The sequence below is a fragment of the Gymnoscopelus braueri genome, assembly GCF_963280865.1.
Source record: "Gymnoscopelus braueri genome assembly, chromosome: 13".
Classification (NCBI taxonomy): Eukaryota; Metazoa; Chordata; class Actinopteri; order Myctophiformes; family Myctophidae; genus Gymnoscopelus; species Gymnoscopelus braueri.
This window is the reverse complement of record NC_137615.1, coordinates 54,080,421-54,105,060: the sequence shown is the minus strand read 5'-3', so window position 1 is coordinate 54,105,060 and position 24,640 is coordinate 54,080,421. Positions and strand designations below refer to the sequence as shown.

The following is a 24,640-nucleotide window of genomic DNA, read 5'->3' as shown; positions in this document are numbered from 1 at the left end:
AGAACTACCATTTCAAAATGTTCAAATCAGCTTCATGGTGGCGCTATAACAGGCCGATTCCTGTTTTTACCTATAATTGCACCGATCTGTGTAAAACTTTGTATGCACACTCCCTAGAGGTCAAGGAAAAACCTTTGCCCTGCATTTTTCACATCTGCCTTTTATAGCGCCACCAGGAGGCCGACTTATGTAAAACACATTATTTTATACTACTCCTTCCAATTTTATCCAAATTTCACGCAAATCGGTACACATGATCTCTATAGTCATGTGATCACGACGGATGTGTTTGATTTTTCATATTCCATACTGATTGGCTAAGATTGACATCTGAAGTTTGCATTATTGGCTTGTTTTGAACAAAATTCCGCAAATCATGAACGTCCAATTGCGTTCAAACTTTGCACATACATTCACACTATGTTGAGGAACAAATGCCACCCTTTTAACATTGGCCTGTTATAGCGCCACCAACAGGTCTAATTTAGCGAAACACATGTTTTTAACAAAATGCCTCAAATCATGAATGCAGTCAGTGTCCGATTGTCGTGCAAGGCCTAAGAAGAAATGGCACCCTTTTCACGTTGGCCTATTATAGCGCCACCAGGGGGCCACAATAGCCTACCTGACCTGGCGGAGACCTGTGCTCCGAGGAGCACTTTTTCTAGTTTGTATTTGTTTTCGTAAATGGTGTTGGACACACAAGACAGCTCTTTGCTCTTTGCTCTTACTCTTTTAATATCCCCCCCTCGGGGTCATTCATTCTTATGTCCGGTTGGGATAATGTTTCATCCCTGCTTTTGGTCAAACCGAATTAAATGCATGCACTTACTTTTGGAAGTTTTAACCAAATAACCAGTTTAACCAAATGTACAGTATTTATTTATTTATTCATTCATTCATTCACTCATTTGTTCATTGGTCATCAGTGGCGGCTAGCTGGTGTGTTTTTCCCCAGGTAGTGCTACACCAAAAATTAAGCCAACAATAACATGTACTATAATGTTATCGCACTAGTTTATTTTGCTTGTAGATCTGCCATTTTCAAAGGATTTTTTATACATTTCTGCATATTGAGTACTTTTACTTTTGGTACTTTAAGTACAGTTTGATACCAATACTTTTGTACTTTTACTCAAGTAAATTTTGCATTGTTGTCACTCACACTGTACTGGCTGACCCCGCCACGTGCTAATGTACACACACACACACACACACACACACACGCACACGCACACGCACACGCACACGCACACACACACACACGCACACACTATTACACCTTATTATTATTAATTGTATATATATTTGTTGTAAATCATGTAAATTGCTGGTAAATTGCAAGGTTGAACCTTGTTGAATATAAACGCAGTTTAATATGTTATGATGAAGTTGAATATAGCCAGAGCATCAGGCACACAGTGGAACAATAAAATCACAGAAACCATTACACACCATTTTAGAACCAAAAGGCGTGGTTCTAAAATGGCAGTGGTACTGGCCTGTTGATTTCCGGAAAATGGAAATACTTTCTGGTTTCGCTGTCACAATTCTCCCCTTCCACCTTTGAATTTCATGTGGTCACTGTTTCTCATCCAGTCAAGCTCACCATTGCAGTTGTTTACCGCCCACCAGGTCCTTCTGGTGGCTTCCTGGAGGAGCTGGACACTTCAGTCTCTCACTTCCCTGTCGATAGCTCTGGATTCATCCTTCTTGGTGACTTGACCCTCTCCTTTCGTTCCTCGCCGCCTTCGACCTAGTTCTTTCCCCATCTCCTCCTACCCACGAGGCTGGCAACCAACTGGACCTGATCTTCACCAGATGCTGCTCTACTGCTAACCTTTCCATCACTCCTCTTTCTAGTGAAAAAGGTAAGAAATTCTTCTTCTTCGCGTGGCAATCTTCGCTCGCTTTCCCCCACTGATCTTTTCCCTTCTGTTCTCTCTGTTCTCCCTGCCCCTGACTCCTTCGCTCTTCTAGCCCCTGATACCGCCACAGATCTTCTTTTCTCTACTCTGTCCTCTTCTCTGGATAATCTCTGTCCCCTCACCACCAGGCCTGCACGCCAAACTCCACCTGCCCCCTGGTTGTCGGACTCAGTGCGAACTGAGAGACGGAGCCTGAGAGCGGTTGAGCGCAAATGGAGGACCTTCTTACCTTCCAATCTCTCTTTTCTACTTTTTCCTCCTCTCTATCTCTAAAGCTGCTTTCTTCTGCACTAAAATTCAGGCTTCTGCTTCCAACCCTAAAAAACTCTTTGAAACTTTCTCCTCTCCTGCAACCACCACCCCCTCCTCCCTCCTCATCCCTTCTCCCTGACGATCTTTGACAAGAAGGTGAACGATATCCGATCCTCCTTCCCTCCCACACCCGTCTGCCTTCCACCCCTCCCTCTCTACCTTCATCTACTCCTCTTCCCTCCCCCTCCCCTCTCTATCCCACTTTTCTCCCCTCTCCCCTAACGAGGTCCTTCTCCTTGTTAACTCTAGTCGCCCCACCACATGCTCCCTGGACCCGGTCCCATCCACTCTGCTGCAGTCCACTGCACCTGAACTTCTTCCCTTCTTGACCCACCTCATCAACACATCTCTGACGTCTGGTTGCTTTCCCTCTGCTTTCAAGACTGCCAGAGTCACCCCCCTCCTGAAGAAACCGGCATTTGACCCCTCTGAGATCAAGAACTACAGACTGGTTTCCCTTCTATCCTTCCTATCTAAAACTCTTGAGTCTTCAACCACCTGTCCTCGTACCTCCACCAGAACAACCTCCTGGACTCCCACCAGTCTGGGTTCAAAGTGGGTCACTCGACCGAGACTGCCCTCTTGGCAGTGACGGAGTCGCTCCATGCCGCTAGAGCGAACTCTCTCTCCTCCGTCCTGATACTCCTGGACCTGTCCGCAGCGTTCGACACGGTGAACCATCAGATCCTCCTCTCCACCCTTGAGGGGATGGGTGTCTCAGGCTCTGCACTCTCCCTGTTTGCATCCTACCTGACGGGTCGCTCCTACCAGGTGATGCTGAGAGGATCTGTGTCAGAACCACACAGGCTCACTACTGGGGTTCCCCAAGGCTCGGTTCTGGGTCCTCTTCTTTTCTCTCTCTACACTACATCTCTTGGTGCTGTTATCCACTCCCATGACTTTTCCTATCACTGCTATGCCGATGACACCCAGCTGATCCTATCATTCCCCCCCTCTGACACACAAGTGGAGGCACGCATTGCTGCTTGTCTGGCTGACATCTCGGAGTGGATGTCGACGCACCACCTGAAGCTCAACCTGGACAAGACCGAGTTGATGTTCCTACCGGGGAAGGGCTGTCCGCACCGAGACATGGCCATCACCATTGATAATGCTGTGGTGACGTCAACTCGGACTGCGAGGAACCTGGGTGTGACCCTGGACGAGCAACTGTTGTTCTCGGCAAACATCGCATCAGTGACACGGTCCTGCAAATTCCTCCTCTAAAACATCAGGAGGATTCGCCCCTTCCTCACGGAGAAGGCAGCCCAGGTGCTCATCCAGGCTCTTGTCATCTCCCGCCTGGACTACTGCAACTCCCTCCTTGCTGGTGCCCCGGCGTCTGCCATCAGACCTCTAGAGCTTGTTCAGAAAGCTGCGGCTCGTCTGGAGTTCAACCGCCCCAAGTTCTCCCACACAACTATCCTTCTCCGTTCTCTACACTGGCTCCCCGTAGCGGCTCGCATCCAGTTCAAAACCCTGGTGCTAGCCTATAGGGCAGTGAAAGGAACAGCTCCTTCTTACCCCCGGGCTATGGTCGATGCTTATGCCCCTGCCCGACCACTTCGGTCTGCCGCCTTGGGGCGACTGGTTGCCTCGTCGCTCAAGGGTCCTTCTGGCCGATCTACACTGTCACAGCTTTTTTCTGTTCTAGCCCCACAGTGGTGGAATGAACTCCCCACTGATGTCAGGACAGCAGAGTCACTGCCCATCTTTCGCGGCAGGCTGAAAACCCACCTCTTCAGGAAACACTACCCTTCCTCTTCGCCTTGCCTACTTGTTGTTAACTAGTTGTACGAACTCTTGTTTTATTGTTTTATTGTATCTTGTTTATTCGATACACTTTTTTGTTTTAGCTCTTGCTCATTTGATTTTCCTATTTGTCTCATCTGTTTAAGAAAGTAGGTAGCTGATATATTGCACTTTTACCTTAGCGCTAGGTCTACTCTTAGTTGCTTGTTTTAGAAGAGAATGCACTTAAGACTTCTGGTGATTAGTAGTTTCGTTCCCTACCTATGTTGAATGCACTTATTGTAAGTCGCTTTGGATAAAAGCGTCTGCTAAATGACTGTAATATAATGTTTTAATCTATTAGTATATTCTTTTTTTTAGGTGCTTTGAGGATTTAGATTATTACCATGTGGTGCCATGGTTTTGCACTTTTTCTGTTTTTCATGTGTCTATGAGGTTGATAGAACTTCATTAAGCCCCCTGGTGGTGTTTTTATGGTGTTTTATGTCTTCTCTATTTTGAGTTTCTTCCTGGAGGCTGAAACCTTGAGGGTCAAACGTGCCAATAGAAAAACAGCACTTTAATGACACAGTAAAATTATACCCTCCCCCTCATTATCATAACACAACAGGTGTGGGCATGAGGAGGAGGAGGGACTAGGACACGTGGGTGGTGCTAAGGTGGTGGAGGAGGTGCTAAGGTGAGAACCAGGCATACTTAATGAACTGGAGGCGTGTCCACATAAAAACATAATTTTAACACTTTCTGTACACTTTTTTGAAAAAATCTTCCTCAGTATAACCATAATACCTGATGATTATGTTTTAGGGGGGGAAAAATCACTGAAAATCACGGCACCCCGTCTTTAAAGCTGGATTTGAACCCGTTTTCAGACATTCTTATCTTATTCTCTTTTTTTTTCTTTTTTTTACCATTGAGCTAATAGAGCCGGCCTGCTTGCTCAGGGGATACATTGAATCTTGACCATCAGGTAAAAATGAGTGTCAGATCCTATGTCTAGGTGAGACATGACCTTTGACACCATCTAAATGTCTCAATAGAAGAGCACGGAGACAAAATACACCACCCCAATTGTATACGTTATATTGTATTAACATACTCTACCATACATATTGGACAAACTTATATTATATCCATTAAAACAAAAGTTACATAGTGCCACTTAAGCCCTATTGTACAATGTGTCTATTCAAAAATAGCCCATCTACTGTAGAGGGGAATTTTGGGGGGGTGAAAGAAAAATGGAACAATTTTGAGTTAAGTGAAAATTTTACTCCACCACTATCTCTCATTCCATGCTGTCATTTCTGTTTCACTGTTTTACATCATTCTGATGATGCAATGTGCAGCACATTCTGTCAGTGGACTGACTGCACATGCACGCACGCACACGCACGCACGCACACGCACGCACGCACGCACGCACGCACGCACGCACGCACGCACGCACATACACACACACACACACACACACACACACACACACACACACACACACACACACACACACACACATATACACACGCCATTCACTCATTAAGTTGAACGTGCACAAACACACACGCACATACACACGTAGAGAGGCCGTCTGGGAATGTGAAGGTCGCCGGTTCCACCCTCTGGGTTACATGCAGAGGACACATTTCAGCTGCAAATACCACAACAACAAGGAAAGGAGACATTAAGGTTTCGAGGCCTATCAGGCTCAAAGCCTTATTACGTTCCTTGGCTTTCTTCTTCCGCCGTTTTTTCAGTTCTGGCCTAACCGTGTGGTCACTTTTTTACGAAACTCGGCAATATGGAAGAGGGCTATGCCAAACGGCTAAGAAACGAAACTCACAACTATCGGCCAAAGGGTGGCGCTATTTCACTCAATTGACTTTGAACAGGTACAACTCATGCCCTGTTTAACCTACAGCCATGAAACTTCGATACACACATGCGTCTCCTCATGCCTAACAACTTTCATACTCTGACTTTTGACCTCTGACCTTTAGATTTCCCACCATTTTGAATTATATGAAAAACAGTAAAAATCTATCTCCTCCTGGGATCTTTGAGCAATCTGCACAAAATGTTTTACACATGAACTTTGGACCGATGCCGACTAACGCACAAAGCGGATTTTCCATAAGTGAAAACGTTAAGCTTTTATAAGCCAATGAATATTGCAGTTTTATGAAATTTTTTCGTCTACCCCTAACACGTACATGCAGACTCACATTTGTTTGAAACTTTGCAATAATGTAGAGGGTCATTCCAGTATCAATGAAACCAATCGTATTCCAATTGGTCAAACGCTATAGCAATTTTTTGAAAATGCTAACTTTAAACAGGCAAAAGTCATGCCTCGTTTGGCCGACAGCTGTGAAACTTGCTTACACATGTGCCTTGACTCATGAGGAACATATCTATCACTTTGACCAGTAAGCTCCGCCCTTAGATTTTACGCCATATTGAGCAGTTTGAAAAACATTTAAACCCAGGATTTCTGAGCAATTTGCGTGAAACTGTGTCAAATTTGTAAGCACCTTTTTCACCAGTTCAGGTCTGTTGGTCCAATGGCATGATCGCTTAATCATCTGCCTTGAAACCACAGAGTCGCCGGTTCGAATCCCACCTCATGTGGCTTCATTATAATTGCATTGCACACAACATGACTGTATCAATGAATACATGTGCAATTGTTAAAGATAACGTGAAATGCTTGTTTGAAAGTAGTTATTTTCAATGTATGATGTACTTCATTCGCCCTTTTGTTTTGTTTTGTTGGATTTTCCTTTCTCACTGTCTGAGGCTGTGGATTGAATAGCTCAATCAATAAAGAATAGCCTCATGTTCCAAAGGTCCTCGGTTCAAAACCCACTCATTGCATTTAATATATAAATTGCATTGTACAAAACATGACCCAGTTAATTCAGACATGTGCATTTTTTTTTAAATAACATGAAATGCTTTTTTGAGAGTAGTTGTTTTTTATGTATGACATACTTTCTTGTGAAAATCGATCTAAAATCTCACAACTTTTCAGATAGCAACGCGTTGTGAGCTTGTAGATCAATAATTTTCACTAGTTTCCATTCCGAGATGACAAAAAAAAATCTTTATTGGTAAATGTTTTGTGAACCAGAGATCTAGAGTAGTTAGCGAAACAGAGGCTCGGTTCATAACGTACGGAAGAACCTATAGATATCAACAGACACCATCAGGGAGGCCATATCACTAGCTCAATGAGAAGAGAGGCACCCTGTCAATCCATAGATCGCTGGTTCAATCCCTGTCCCCAACAATGTGTTGAAGTGATCATCATTGCGAATTCTTCGTTTTACAAATAGTGTTTCTTGAGGTTAGGTCGTTGTTTTACTGAGGTGAAGGTTAGTGAGGGTGGGTGTAGAAAAGAGTCATCTAGTCAGCAACCTTCCCCCTATTGAGGGGCGGCCATAGCTGAGTGGTTAGTGAGCCTGCCTAGGGAGCCAGAGGCCCTGGTTGCCCCAGGTACGATTCCAGGCCAGGCCAGCAAATATGTCGATGAAATGAAATTTGTCCCTGAGCAAGACTCTTAACCCCTAATTGCTCACAGGCCCTCATTGGAAACAAGATCGTAAGGACTTTCATGCACAGACCTGTTAAAGGAATTATCCTTATATCCTTATTCCCATGCATTGGATCCACCCCTCTCACCTGCTCTCACTCATCACCAATCACACCTGTCTTCACTCACAACTCATTTGTGGCCTGGTGGCTTTTTCTTTGAAATAATGTTTAGTTTTTCAAATATTTAACTGTAAGCGCCCAATGCCACGCTATTGGCCATGGCCATTTAAAGGGTAGCAACATTAACAAACAAATGAGTCTATACCTGTAACAATGCTCTATACACCAGGGAACCAGATTACTCATATGCAGTGTTGCCTTTGCCAGGATTCGATCCCATGACCTTAAGAGTCAAGAGCTCTTCCAACTGAGCTACCCAGACACAAGACACAATATACATTGACATTTGATGAACGTGCAACTTTTACACTACAGATTTCTTTTACATCACTCTCCGATTTAATCAAAAAATCTAAGCTGTGTGATATATAAATTTTGAGTTAATACCATTAATATCAACCCATGTCCCTCTGTACTCTAGCAATTAGTGCACCTGGTGATACCTAGCCTGTCAGTCATTGGCTCCTCAATGGTGCTGAAAAGTGTAGTACCAAAGTACCAATACAAGTGCTTACAAAGCACAGTACAATTTTGAGGTACTTTTACTTTACTTTCCATTTGTGTTACTCCTACTCTACTACAATTACAGCATATGACAGCTTTAGTCACTTGCTACTTTGCAGATGTAATTATTAATACAACACCTACAGTAACCACATACAGCCGATCTACAATGTGACGCGTTATGAGCTTGTATGTATATAATAAGCAACCCATGCTGTATGATAAATTACCACACATGAAATCCAATTCTGTCTATCCAATGGCTCAGTCAGTACACTGTTAATCTGAGTTCCCAGAAGTTTTCACCAGCTCGGCGAGGAACTTCTGGGCCAGAGCCCTGGTATTGGTGGGCGGGATGTAACATACGCTCAGAATCTGAGCGGACACGCCTCTTACCGGTCTGAGAGCTGTGCAACTCGTCTAAAAAGTCCGACGAGAGGCAAACAGCAGTACACAACAATGGCGGCCGCAATTTCTCAAGGGGAAATTGCTTCCCGTCGATCCTATTTAGATGCAACACCCAGTGCATGTGGATCTCGCCCCCTTTTCTTCATTGGCTGTTGATTTGAATCACAACGCAGTGGCCACGCCCCTGCTGTCCAAGCTCCGACGCAATGCCTCCCAGACTAGTACACTGTCTACCCGCAAGTCTGTAGGTCCCTGGTTCAAACCCCAATTTAACCAGTCCAAATATAATTTACTGAACAAAAATCATGACTTTGTTAATTAATGCATGTTCACTTTTTATCTCTCTCTCTCTCTCTCTCTCTCTAACTGCCTCTCTCTAACTGCCTCTCTCTCTCTCTCTCTCTCTCTCTCTCTCTCTCTCTCTCTCTCTCTCTCTCTCTCTCTCTCTCTCTCTCTCTCTCTCTCTCTCTCTGCCTCTTCCTGCCTCTTCCTGCCTCTGCCTTTTCCCTCGAAACCGCTTATTGCTGCTTGCAGCTATATTTAGTATTGTTATTAATACATTGCATGTGGTGATTTCTAATTGTACATACATACATACATACATACATACATACATACATACATACATACATACATACATACATACATACATACATACATACATACGTACATACATACAGATATTGCTATCAACAATTACTTAAAAATCAGGGGTCGCTAATGATCCTCTTTAAGAAAAAAAATGGTCTCAAAACCGTAGCATGCAATGGCTTTCACATTATAAACAACAGACACCGACACAGATTAAGCTCAGAAGATGTTCTTTATCTGAATGACTTGTATCAAATTATGACAGTTGTCATAACTTAACGTTCAGTCTCCACAATGGAAAAAAAGACAAACGAAAAACGCTGGATAGGAAAAGAAACAATAAACATTCTCACCGGAGTAGATGACAGCCGGGCACACTCCTTTCAACGGCGAGTACTACTGGTATTGATGGCCTTGGCTATATCCCACCGAATAGCTTTAGACAGTCTATAAAGCTATCCACGAGCGTCACGGCCCGTCAATCAATCATTCCATTAACATTGATGTTGACATTTAAACCCCAAAAACATAGACAAAAACAAAAACCTGACCCAGACTAGGTCACCCTGCTGAAAGTGTACTTCTTTCCTGCGGGGATGATAAACCCTAGCTTGTCTAGCCTGGCGCACATGCACCCACTCTCCGTTTGACCTCCTCCGCCATCTTCTGCTGTCTCTTCACCAGGTTGTAAGCGGCTTGCTGATTGGGAGACGGTGGTTTCTTTGGACCCATCAGATCAAAAACACGCACGCACGCACGCACGCACACGCACGCACGCGCACACACACACACACACACACACACACACACACACACACACACACACACACACACACACACACACACACACACACACACACACACACACACTATATTTGAAATAGGGCTCAAGTGGTTAATTCATAACGCATTTCCGTAAGCCCATCCCTTCCTAGAAATGGAGGAAGGTATTAAAAAAAAGTACTTAAATACAGTACTGCATACACACAGTATACTTAAAATGCTGTCAGCACTATGTCCTCAGTATTAATTACATTCAGAGTGCGTTCTCCCACCTGGTAGCTGTAACAGCTTAAACTCTCAACATCCAACATGATCTCAAAATAACCGTATCATTCCTCCAGGCAGCTATTAAGCTTCATTTATACCCCAGCCCATGACGGGGTTGCTTGCCAAAAAACTATAGCTCCACATCAAGAATGCTGCAGCATGCCTTATATTCAACCTCCCAATCTGGGAACCCATTCAGTAAAAAAAAAGGGTGCCTCTGGGGGCACCACCTAATTTTTTGTGTAGAAACAGGAACTCGGGTTGGCTCCTCTCCTTTCTTAGTCCACTTCCTCCCGGGTGCTTCTGTGTTTATTCCTACTAACAACAACACTACATGTTTAGGGCAGTAATGCTGCCCTAAATCAAATGTATTCAAAATGATCCAAACATTTTCGAGATTTTTCAAAAACAAACAAACAAATAAATAGCAGATGTACAAGCTCCACTTTGAGAACCACTGCTGTAAAGTAACTAAGTAAGTACATTTACTCAAGTGCTGTACTTGTACCATTCAAAGCGGCATCTGTGTCATTTTAGTGTTTTGCGTTTGCGTTAGCATTTGCATTTGTGTTGGCTATTCAAAAATAGCAGATATACAAGCTCACAGCGCGTCACTTCGTGCTGCGCTGCAAGCTTGCAATCTGCTATTTTTGAACATTTTTTTAAGATCTTGAAAGTTGAGAACTACTGATTTAGCATTTGTAGAATCAGCCTCAGGTCTTAATGGGTTAAGTTATTGTACTTTAGTATTATGTCTAATACATCTCAGAGGCAAATATCATGCTTTTTACTCCACTATACAATTATTTGACAGCCTTCTTTGCAGATTTATATTACTAATGCAAAACATACATTAACTTCTTAAGCTCTGTGTTATACTTAAGACTATAAAAAACAGCAAAGGGCATGTCACCCAGCGGTGGAAAAAGTACTCAAATGTTTTACTTAGTAAAAGTATCAATACTGCAATATAGAAATACTCTATTTCAAGTAAAAGTCCATAATTCTAAATTTACTTGAGTAAAAGTACAAAAGTATTGGTATCAAAATGTATTTAAAGTACCAAAAGTAAAAGTACTCATTATGCAGAATGTCCCATTTCACAAGTGTTCAAATGTATATAAATCTTTTGAAAATAGCAGATCTACAAGCTCACAACGCGTCACATTTGCAACCCGTTGTGAACTTGTATATCGGCTATTTTCAAATAGCCAAAGTATATACGTAGGGATGTATTAAGTGGTTAATGGCAGTGTTGTTTTTGGCAGGCATTTTAGATTTAGTCTTAGTCTTTTGGACGAAAAGCTTATTAGTTTTAGTCACATTTTAGTCATTTCTATCCTTGATAGTTTTAGTCTAGTTTTAGTCGACGAAAACTCAAAAGGTTTTAGTCCAGTTTTAGTCATTGGTTTTAGTCAAACAAATAAAATAAAATAAAATAATGTATGTTAACTAATTTAATTGGGTCAATACAGATATTGTATTTAAGATATGACTGCTAACAGTCATAAAATATATAATTTGTTTTAGGGGATAACACAATAGGCTACAACGTGTGTTACAACACATACTGTAATTCACACAAAATACTGCATGTTCAGAAAATAGAATAGCCTAGATCAGGTTCTCATTATCAGCCTTTTTTTTAACAGTAGGCCTACCACCCAGAAAATATTTGTCTCTCCACTCCAAGTACCACCATTATGACTGATGTTAAAAATACAGTAACGTACACCTACCACATCCAATTCATATGCACAATTCACACAGGAGGCAAATGTATTCCTACTAAGAATTATGTATTTTTGACAGTTGTGTACATTATAGTAGCACTAAACTGGCACTTAAACTCACACAACCCACAGACAGACAGAAAGAGACAGAAAGCAAGAGCTCACACACACACACACACACACACACACACACACACACACACACACACACACACACACACACACACACACACACACACACACACACACACACACACACAGTCCTGTGTGTGTGCCCAAACAACAAACAAAAGAAAAACGTCTAATAGCTTAACCACATGGTACCCTCTTTCTAAGCAATGGGAAAATTATAATGTACATATACTGTACTGTACATAGTTTATGTAAGAACTAGGTATATTAAGGTACTGTACTGTTGAGTTCCAAGGATTTCCTCGTGACGTCCCAGTCATGACGCAAACAACCATTGAACCCCTACCCAGGTAGCAAATCATGTCAGATTTCTAGTGTGACGACGTCTCCACTCCCCGCCGACCGGAGCGTCCGCTCGTCGCGAACCGACGTCTCCACGTGACGTCCTTGATCAGCGTTTACCGTGCGCTGCGCCGAGCGCACACCAGGCGTAGCGCTGACGGGCCGGGTGGACCCGCGAGCGGCCGAGTAGTGTGGCGCTGTCGTATATGACCCCCCCCCCCCCCATATATTGCGAACCCCCCCTCGTATATGACCCCCCCATTTATTGTAAACCCCCCTCCCTCCCACATATTTATATATAAACACATGTAATAAAGGAGCCCAGATGTGAACTTCGTTTTTTTTCGTTTTATTAAAATAGTAAAAGAAAGTTACAAATGCATAAAGCAATCACAATTGTACAAAGCAGGATGATGTGGGCTATCACAGTTCTGTTGGGCTTCTCTTGTCTGTAACAATAGTCAGTGGTGTAAAGCATTGGTTCTTGAAGTGGGGTCCTTGGGGGGGTTCCAGGGGGTCCACAGTCAAATGATTGATAGGAACCAAATGGACCCTTGTGGGTCTGTAACTCTGAGAGTGTACAAATGGACCCTTGTGGGTCTGTAAGAGTGTACAAATGGAACCAAATGGACCCTTACGGGTCCATTTTGCTTTTGGGTCCATTTGTACACTCTCAGAGTTCGATTAACATTGGTTTTACAGTGTATATTGGGGTCCCAGAGGTATAAATGCCATTAAATTGGGGTCCGTAGCCTAATGCATGTCAAACTGGAGGTCCTTGAAATTAAAATGGTTGAGAATCACTGCTAGAGAGCCGTAAAAACCTTCTCTTATTGGGGTCCCTGGCTTATCTTTTCAAATGGGGGTCCACGGGGTAATAAGTGTCAATTAGGGGGTCCTTGACATGAAAAAAGTTTGAGAAGGACTGGTGTAAAGTAACTAAGTTTATTTACTCAAGTACTGCACTTAAGCACCATTTTGATGTATTTTTACTTACTGGAGTATTTCCAATTTTCAGTACTTTTACTCCACTACATCTCAGACAAACATTGTACTTACTATATTTTTTGACAACTTTAGTTACTTTGTAGATTTTGATTACAAAACATACATTACCCACTTCAGCCCTATATACATGTCAGCCATTTGAAAATAGCTGATCTACAATCTCACAATGGGTTGCTATGTAACACATTGTGAGCTTGTAGATCTGCTAGATTTATATACATTTTAGACCATTAGGACAGTCTGCATAATGACTATTACTTTTACACAAGAAACGTTTGAATTCCGGACTTACCACAGTGAGGATATGCATTTTCTCAATATGTCAAACAAGCAGTAAAATAAACCCCACAATACCATACCATACCAGCATTAGAAAAGAGATAAAACAGTGCAACTACATACATGTGTATCTTTGACATTGTAAATACCATCATTGACAGTTATACGTATTTAGTCTTGCTGTAGACAGATTGCCTGCTGCTAACCCTAAAAATGTATTATAGTAAACAGAAAGAGGACTGAGGCCCCATCAGAGCTGACATTGACCAGAAAGAGTATCGTTTGATGTTGGTCCACTATAAGAGAACTCAGTTTTGTTTGTTAAAGGGATATCATTATCATTATATTGAACATTATACTTTGCTGATAAAACATTTGGTCCATTAATTGAGTTTTGGACTCTTCGATTTGATCCAAAACAAGAAAGTCCTTGGAGTGAAGTGATGAGCAGAGCAGCTTTCATTCAGTAGGCAGCAAGGAGTGTGTAGACATCAGATGATCCGGAACAGCAACCATTAGACACCAACAGCTGAAAAGCAGAGAAAACACATATTAACCACTTTAGCCACAGGCCATCTCCTATTTCTGTAGCCTGAGGTAGCTTGATGAACAAGTACACCCCCTGGAAATGACGCAGGGATCCCAGTCTTTTCTTGACTAAATGTGAAAGATTTTAACAACACATCCTCAATGAAACATTACCGTAACAAGATTGTCTTTGGGAGTGATGAGTAGATTTCATTCAACAGAGTAGAAAGCAAGGGTCCGGGTCATTCAGACGGTCAGAACAGCAACACCACACCAATAAGACAGCAGCTGAAACAGAGAAAACATGTTATATTGACCACTTAAACCCTCTAGACTTGGTAAACTTCATTGCAGACTAAACTAAAATCAGAAAATATAATTCTTACATCAATATAATATGATGCTGACTCGTACAGTCCTAGTTGGTGCATTTGGAGGGTGGATAGTGGGTACCTTGCAGCCTTTCTCGCTGTCGGGGAGGTAGCAGTGTCGAGGAAAGCCTCTGGCTGTGTAGGGCTTGCCTGGGTTCGGGTGCCTCAGGTCCCTGGTCAGGGAGAGAGAGGGGTCACATCAATTAATTTATCATCATCAAAGTCTAAACTTTTTTTTCTTTTTCCTTTTGCAATTTATTTGGTTCCAGCCACAGTACACAGAGTCATACACCAAGATCATCTCTGCTCAGACAACCTAATTGTTGTGGTTTTGTGAACAAACTAACATTCAATAACACACTTAACAATACTAAAATACATACAAAAGAAAAAATACTACACCAACCTAAATAAACTAGATTAGAAGACAAAAAAAGAAAACAGAATACATGCACTAAAATGTACAGGATCCATCACATTTCCTCACAACCTGGAACCACTACATTAATGAATGGCTGTCACGTCTTTAAGAAACCTTTGTGGTTATTATGTAGGGTGTAGGTAAAGTTCTCTAGGGGAAGTATCCTTAACACTGTTTCATACCAAAGAGATGGTTGGTCTGTGTCGTACCTGAATTGTGTTGTAGATGATGCGTATGGTTTTGCGGTCTGGGTGTCCTGGTAAAGAGTGGGGGATGATGTGGTAGGCCTACTCCATCTTCCCTGCCGGCTGGTTGCCTGTCTTTACACTGTAGATGGTCTTACAGGTTGGATACTGCAGGCTGGAAGAGAGGAGAGGTTTACCACCTAAACTTGAAACCTCCACCAGTCTTGTTGCAGTGATGATAAAACAGTGTATTTGTGAGTAAGCTGGAGTGCTATGAGGACTCCTACCTGCTATCCTTGTTGCCGTTGTTGTACATGGCCACCAGACAGTGGAGGTGGTACTGGTGTCCGCACTGGGCCAGTGTCCGCACTGGGCCAGTCTCCCCACCGACTCTGCCCTGGAGACGGGCCATACCCCAGGGCCTTTGTAGCCAAAAGGACCCCCTAACGCCATACAGATGGTACAGTCCTAACAGACAGGAGGACAGAGAAAACACATTACATTACATGTAATGAACAGTATGCACTGAACAAGACTAGAATTACAACTAGATAAATGGATTCTAAATTGGACTAATATTTCCTTCAGACAATGCAGCAGCATAGGTAATAACAACAATAGAATAATGATAGAAAAGTGTGTACGCACGCACCGTCCCCCCCACACACACACACGCAAACTCCAAACAGTTTTGCGCCGTTTAGTCTACTCTACAACAAGCAAGTGCAAGTAAATATCGTCATTACATCCTTTATAAGACAATTAAACAGCTAAACCAACCAACTACATTATGTTGTGTAGTCTACGACGCACGCTCACGCGCGCGCACACACGCTCACACAGACACACACAAACAAGCCAAATCCAAACAGTTCTCCGCGCCATTTCTAATATACAACAAGCTATCAATGAAAGTAATTATCGTCATAAAATCCTTCAAAAATAATTAATACATATCTTAGCATTAATTCAGAGCAAACAAGCAACTTGTTTGTTTGAAAAAACTCTCCACGCGTTTTCAGAGGGGAGTGGGGGATGGGCTGTACACCGAGCAAAAACCTAAAATAGGATCGAATAAAACTATTATTACTGGCTTAAAAGTGAATTGACATATACATAAAGACACATAAAAGCTGAAACTCACCTCTTGGCTCAGAAAAATAACTTTGTTTGCAAGTTCTGGGCAGGAGTTACTGCCGACCGTCTCTGTGGAAACACACCAGACTTTTTTCGCACAGTTAAAAAGGTCCTCCTTCCGCGTTGAGAGACAGGGTGGGAGGAGTGCTGTGAATATTACTCCGCATGTGTAGACCTCCGTCTGAGTAACCCTCCGCCAGAGAACATAGTCCCTTTCTTTTTTTAACAAAAATGTACTATTTAATTTGAACATGTGCATGATTATATTGTATGACCAGAGTAAATGAGTAAATGTTTTAAAGAACAGTTAAAAAAAAAATCTATTCCAATCTCACTATACTTCATAAGAAGTTATATTCATAATTAATTAATGTGTGTTATTAACAATATGCCACTTGAGTATTAAATAATAGTTAAAGGTAACACAAGCAAATTATTTAATTGTATTTTAAATAGGAATTAAATCCCAATACACAGAATTAACAATGCAATGAGTAAATACAATACAATAAGAATGAATCCTAGGTCACCTTTGTTTTGATCACTAAATAACACCAAGCTTAGGTTCAGGGTGAAAAATAGCAAAAAAAATCTAATGGGATCCATAAACGTGCTTTATTATGTCCTCACAAGTATGAGTCCTCACAAGTATAGTAATACTGAGAGACAGAGAGACAGAGAGTCTTGTCCTCAACATGGACAGCGTCACACTGGTGCGACAATAGACGCTCACGACACATCGCCACGCATTTCAATGAGCGAGACCCCTTCAGCGTGGGGACAGACCAGCGTTGTCGGTCTATCCCCACGCCCCGCACGCCCCGAAACTACCAGCCTGACGTCAGCGGTCACGCTCAGTTGCTACCTGGGTACGTGCTTCCCCTGTCCAGCCAAAAAAGCCTGCATGTTTTACTCATAACAATCCATAGCCTTGATACAAGACTGACCGATGACCGTCTTGATGCAAGGCTAAACAATCCAATGCTATTACGTTAGCTTAAACAAGCCAGCTTTAGCCTGAAGCTAGCATCAGCTGTTATGGAAATCTTTTAGGAAGTAGGAAAAACATTAACACGTGCCAATTATCGAGTAACATCGACATGTCAGTAAATGGACTGCTGTTAGCTTACCGTTGCAAATATAGTAGCGTGGCAAGCCTTCGGGTGTCTCTTATCTCCCTCTCCCGTTAGGTGCATTGGTTTCCTTTCAGATGGATTGTAAAGTAGTATGTCCATATATCAGACCACCTAACCCATTAGTTGTTGACGCTGCCGCCATGTTAATCGGAGGCAGATGATTAGCTTGTATTTCCCAACAGAAACCTAATAACATGCCCACTATCATAAGGCAGCTATAGGCAACTCGGCTCGCTTCTTCACGTTCATAACAACAACAACTACACGTGTTAAACAGAAGCCGGTATCAGTGTTGCCAAATTATGTGAGAGAAACAAGCAACCAGGTCTAGGAAAACAAGCCCAAAAGAAGCAACTATGGGCCACATAAGCACTTACTACTTAGTACTTAAACCTACTGTATACATCGGCTATTTGAAAATAGCAGATCGACAAGCTCACAACGTGTCGCATCGCGAGTGACACGTGATCGTAGATCTGCTATTTTCAAATTAAATTCTCGGTGGAAACTTATAATAAATATACCTGGCAACACTGGCCGGTAGGAAGGAAAAGAAACCAATCACAGAGCCGGATGTTGCTATGCATCCTAGAACCCTCCCTGTGATTGGCCACTAATCCCCCCATTGAAATAATATCGCTATAATATTTTGATCTTTTCATGCATTTTCAACGTCCCACCCAAAAACATTTTTGTCTCGTCTCGTCTCGTCTCGTCTCGTCTCGTCTCGTCGACGAAAACACACATTCATCTCGTCATATTTTAGTCATCAAAGAGCTATGTTTAGCACGTCAACATCACGTCTTTGTCATGAAAAAAAGGGGCGTTAACGAAATCATTTCGTCATCATTAACGAAAACAACACTGGTTAATGGTAGACTCTTCTCCCTTCTCTAAAACACCCTGGACAACGCTCCACACGTCCTAGACTCTTCTCCCTTCTCTAAAACACCCTGGACAACACATCCTAGACTCTTCTCCCTTCCCTAAAACACCCTGGACAATGCTCCACACGTCGTAGACTCTTCTCCCTTCCCTAAAACACCCTGGACAACGCTCCACAAGACCTAGACTCTTCTCCCTTCTCTAAAACACCCTGGACAACGCTCCACACGTCCTAGACTCTTCTCCATTCTCTAAAACACCCTGGACAACACGTCCTAGACTCTTCTCCCGTCTCTAAAATACCCTGGACAACGATCCACACGTCCTAGACTCTTCTCCCTTCTCTAAAACACCCTGGACAACGCTCCACACAGCTTAGACTCTTCTCCCTTCCTTAAAACAAAATCGGAAATATATAATGTGACGAATTGTTAGCTTGTAGATCTGCTATTTTCAAAAGTACAATATTTCAGTGAAAGCTAGTGGAGTGAAAGCATCCAAAATACAAACACTCAAGTAAAGTACAGGTACTAAAACAAATGCAAATATAGCTGCAAGCAGCGATAATACGGGGCCAGTGATTGCAGACGGAAGAAAGAAAGAAGCAATGATAAGTAATATGCACAATAGGCCATAGAAACATGGAAGACTGAACTTGAGAGAAAGAAGACCATGCAATTAACATGAGCATTTTAAACCCTCACTAACCCTAACCTCAGTAAAACAACGCCGAAGCCTATCCTCAAGAAACACTATGTGTTATCCGAATAATGCCAAATAATGATCACCTCAATATATTGTGGCTGACAGGGATCGAACCAGCAACATATGGACTCCAAGGCTGCCTCTCTTCTCATTGAGCTAGATATATGGCCTCCCTGATAGCGTCTGTTGATATTTATAAGTATTTCCGTCCATTATGAACCAAGCCTCTGTGTCCCGAACTACTCTAGATCACTGGTTCACAAACCATTTACCAATAAAGGCATTGTTGTGTCTCCTCGGAACGAAAACTAGTGAAAGTAGCCGATCTACAAGCTCACAAAATGTTGCTATCTGAAAAGTTGTGAGATTGTAGATCGGCTATTTTCACAATGAAGTTTGTCATACATTGCAAAAACATACTCTCTCAAAGAAGCATTTCATGTTACCTTTAACAGTTGCACATGCATTAATTGATACAGTCATGTTTTGTGCGATACAATTGAAAAGCAGCCAGTATGAGGTGACGCTTGAACCAGCGACCCTGCAATCCAGAGGCTGATGCTGAAGCACAAAGCCATTGGACCAACAGACCAGACCCCGTGAAAAAGGAATTCACACAGATGATACAGTTTCACGCAAATAGCTGAAAAATCAGCTTTAAGGTTTAAAGGTTTCATGACGTTCAGTTTTACCACACATTAAAAGTCTTTGTCATGGTCCTTCAAACGTGTATAGAAAGTTTTAACAAAAAATTCCACTCCATTGATCCATGGCAGGTGTTTTTCTCTCACATTTCTAAAGCCTTTTCAACTGCAATGAAAAAAGCGATCTTTGCCTGCGGGTGTCGCTGGTGAGGGATTTTGCCTGTCAATCATCGCCTCTGCTCCGCTCCCCCCCCAAAAGAAAAGGATAGGGGAGGGGAGGGGCGAGGAGGAGAGTGGGCGGGATTAATCGGCTGTGACCTCACTGCCGAAGGGCCAAGCTCAGATTACTTTTCAGCCTAATTATTCAGAAAACCCCAGACCACAGACAATCCACTGAATATTCAAAGTTAAGATTTTTTGGGTTTAATTGAGGTCACAAAACCCCCAAAAAAACATAAAAAAAGTGAAAATGAATGTCATAGAACCTTTAAGTGTTTTTCAAACTGCTCAAAATTGCAGACAATCTAAGGGCGGAGCTTACTGGTCAACGTGATAGATATGTTCCTCATGAGTCAAGGCACGTGTGTAAGCAGGTTTAATGGCTGTCGGCCAAACGAGGCATGACTTTTGCCTGTTTAAAGTTTGCATTTTCAAAAAATCGCTATAGCGCCCCCCTTTGACCAATTAGAGTAAGATTGGTTTCAGTGATATTTGGAATGACCCTCTACATTACCGCAAAGTTTCAAAGAAATGTGAGTCTGCGTGTATGTGTTAGGGGCAGATGAATAATTGTCATAAAACTGCAATATTCATTGGCTCATTAACACTCGCATGACTGAGGTTTCATACTCCTCCACCAAGCCTGAAAAAAGGTCATTTTGATCCCCAAATCAGGCTATCCTATTGGCCACTGTCTCCCTCTGTTCTCCAGACTAGTTCACACTTTCTCCCCCAAACAGTGGGGGGTTCCATTGTCTTCTAAAGAGCTGAGAGTTGAAAATTTGTTTGCCAAATTTTGAGAGAGAAATAAGCAGGCAGGTCTATGAAAGTGTGTATAAATTAATTATTTCCGTGGACTTATTTCCTGTGTGTGTACACACACACACACACACACACACACACACACACACACACACACACACACACACACACACACACACACACAGTGGCGCGGGAAGGGGGGGGCTATGGGGGCTGCAGCCCCCCTGGTGATGGGAGCAGCCCCCCTGGTGATGGGAAAAAAAAAAAAAAAGAAAAAAAAAAGTTTTATTTTATTTTATTTTTTATAATATATATATATTTTATGGATCATAGCAGTCTGTTACGGTCATGGATGAACTTCAACCTGGTGTTTACACTGTCTTTCTGCCTTTTTGTGTGGGGAAAAACACAGAAAACCCCCAAAAAATCGCAAAAAAATCGCGCGCCCGCGCCCCGACGCACAGCCCCCCTAGGTATTAAGGACTTCCCGCGCGCCTGCACACACACACACACACACACTCTAAATACATTATAAATGTATTCTAATTCTTTGAAAACAGATGCTTCAGTAGAAAAAAACGAAACATACCTGGTCAAATTTGGAGACAGGTGCTGTATCACTATCAGGTGGTGGTGGCACAACTGTAACCTACATGTGTTGGCCAGGGGCATGGCCACAATAATCACATGCTGCAATGTCGTTCTGGGTTTCATACACATCACATGTGCACTCCAGGCACCTGCCTCTCATTATACCGCGCTTGTCTTTCATATTTGTTTTTAATACAGCAAGTGTTCTCTATTGATGATGCGTCGCGAGCAGCGCGACTTTTTAGCGATACTATTAAGGTCAAGTCTTTCTGACAACTCAACCTTTCTATCAGTACGGGTAGCTCCTGAGTAAATTGTCAGACTCTGAATCCGTGCGCTCTGTCGTCTGCGGTATCGAATACCACTCAAGTCATTGATTTTCTGCGATGCAATGTTACTTCTTGCGGTCAATTTATTTACTCGAAGTTAAGGTTAGGAATAAGATTAGTGTATAATAGACATCATTTTACTGAGGTAAATGTCATTGATATTTTTGGGGGAGGGTCATTCTTTTTTTTTTAATCACTTGGGGAGGGTCATTGATTTTTTTTCCCATTCAGAGGGAGGGTCATCGCATTTTAAATTAGGGCACATATATTTCCTCCATGCCCCCCCTTCTGTAAATTTCGACTGGTCCCTAATACCTAAGACCTAATAAAAAAATCATTTACAGAAGGACATGCATGCTCTAATCTAAACAAGTACGAAAAAATAACATTCCCAAATTGCATTCATGAAAGCAGCGAATTCAACAAGTGTATCCCTTTTTTTATAGGCACTTTATATTTGAAATCCGAACGTTTATGTAGATGTAGGGCTGTAAATGGAGAAAGTGCAAAAAACAGGTTGAAGTTTCGTCATGACTGTCATAATATGACCGTGATGTAATGCTGCTTTAAATTTAGTAGTAGCAAGCGAACTATAGTAACTTGTAAACAACCCAGTGACAAACCTATATTATTATTATTCATAATAATAATATTCACATTATTGTCTGAGCGTAAAGCTCTCATTCTATCAGCTGTCCACGTCGCTGACAAACGCGTCTCCTCTCCTCCTCCCGCTCCCTCAGTGCAACAAGTGAACACAATGCTATGTTCCACAAATGTGCTCAATCCTGCGCAAAATATCTGATCTTCAAGCATAAAACAGTTGCTGCGTGACAAGCTGTATGCTTGTAGATCCTATCTTTTTCCACCGCTTTGCAGTGAAAGGGAAAGTTGAAAATGGGTCGCCAAATTTTGCGAGAGAAATAAGTCAGGTCTATGAAAATGTTACTGCATGCGAGGCATGAATGGGGTAATAGCCGAGGCTAATTTGCAACACCAGTCCCTGGTTAGACCTTTCTATATAAATATATACCTAATAAAAATGCATGAAGCTCTAATCTAAACAAGTATGAAAATATATATATATCTGCAAAGTAACTAGTAACTAAAGTTTTCAAATAATTGTCGTGAAGTAAAAGTACAAGATTTGCCTCTGAGCTGTAGTGGAGTAGAAAAGTATTACCATTATAATGTAATTATATATATAATTATAATATTATTAATAATAGAAAGACGCGAAAAACAAGCCCAAAGCGCTTATAATAAGCAGACATGGCAACATGGACTCGCTGCTGCGTAGGGAGTCTGCTCGTCTACGGGCCGCTCTGCGGGGGGTCTAGAGGTGTCAACTGCTCTTGCCTGGGGTAGAGAGAGGGAGAGCGGTCAATTTAGCCGAAATATAACGGTTGGGATGGTATATATGGTATATATTTCATATTTATAATACGTTTCAGAAGAAAAAAAAAACGGAGATGATTTGAAAAAAATATTTAGGAAAAGTCATGAAAGGGGAACTTTCTCAGAGCTTCATGAGAGAAGATAATCCACTTTAAATTCTCAAAATCGGTCATATTGATAGCTTAGTCATGCAAGTGTTAAAGCTTCATTTTTTCACTTAGAAAAAATCCGCTCCCAACGTTTTGTCGGCATAGGTCCAAAGTTCATGTGTAAAACGTTTCGTGCAGATTACTCAAAAATCCCAGGAGGAGATAGGTTTTAACAGTTTTTCATATAATTCAAAATGGTGGGAGATCTAAAGGTCAAAAGTCAGAGTGTGAAAGTTGTTCATCATGAGTAGACGCATGTGTGTATTGAAGTTTTATTGCTGTAGGTCAAACAGGGCATGAGTTGTACCTGTTCAAAGTTGGCATTTTCAATTGAGTGCTATATCGCCACCTTTTGACGAAAGATTGTGAGATTTATTTCTTGATAGTTTTTCATGACCATCTATCTTATGGCCGAGTTTCGTAAAAAGTGTATGCACGGTTCAGCCAGAACTGTGAAAAGTGGCAGAAGAAGAAAAAGAAGAAGAAGAAGGAGAAGGAAAATAATGCCTATACCAAAACGGAGCCATGCTGGCAGCCTGGCCCCGTAATTACGTGCGATGACATTGTTTAGGCATCGCACGTGTACGAAAAGAGACAGGGCAATGGGGGGAAAGTCTCTGATAAAGGATGATGATCGTTAATACATCGTGCTAATTATGTTTGTACAGGCCCAGACTGGGGACATTAATCTCAGCGGGAGTTTAAATGACAGCGGCCTCCATGTCTGTCCAAATTGACTGGAAAAAGCAAAATGATACATTAATCAGAGCAGGCAGCCGGCTGATCAGTCTGTCTATTTTAAAACCGGGAAAGCATCTGTCATTTTAGATTTTAGCTTTAATATAGCAACTTACGTTTTCTAGAACAGTATTTAATACAGTGGCTTAGATAAAAGAAATATATAGCAGATCTACAAGCTCATAGCGCGCCACTTCGTGGCACGCTGCGAGCTTGTGCATCTGCTATTTTTGACTGTGTGTGTGTGTGTGTGTGTGTGTGTGTGTGTGTGTGTGTGTGTGTGTGTGTGTGTGTGTGTATTCCTACTATATATACTGCTCAAATAAGTTATGTTTATAAGTTGAAGTTGTTAATACTTTTCATTGATTCAATATTAATAAAACCCACAGACACACTTAACCACTTCCAGTTTCACTTGAAACAAAATAGAGCTCACTCTATATAGAGCTTGTGAGCTTGTAGATCGGCTTGTAGATTTTTGCTAGTTTTGTAGTATGACAAAGAGGCCATTAATAAAAAAAATTAAAAAAAAGAATACAAAAAAAATCACAAGAAAGCATAATGGACATTATTATCTACCACTGGTTGGCTTATTTGTTGCCATGTTTTTTGTTTGTTTTGCGTTCAGTAGCACTTATAATAAACTCATATTTAGAACAAAACAAAAAAGATTCAAATAATAGTGTGTC

At 41.9% G+C, this 24,640-nt stretch overlaps 1 protein-coding gene and 1 long non-coding RNA gene across 3 annotated transcripts in view; one reads left to right on the top strand and one right to left on the bottom strand.

Annotated features, from left to right (window-relative positions):
• Nucleotides 1-24,640, top strand: part of LOC308099698 (syntaxin-binding protein 4) — a gene marked incomplete at its 5' end in the record, with an annotated part of 329,176 nt that overhangs the window by 84,753 nt on the left and 219,783 nt on the right. The gene's annotated exons all lie outside the window — the stretch shown is intronic.
• LOC308099263 lies at nt 13,155-16,511 on the bottom strand. Of its 2 annotated transcripts, none has more exons than XR_013934373.1 (6): nt 16,403-16,511; nt 15,546-15,726; nt 15,283-15,433; nt 14,696-14,825; nt 14,456-14,569; nt 13,155-14,282 (listed from the first exon to the last, which is right to left on the bottom strand). It is a non-coding gene; the product is annotated as an uncharacterized lncRNA (long non-coding RNA). The 2 variants fall into 2 exon arrangements; XR_013934374.1 differs by having other exon boundaries at nt 14,735-14,825.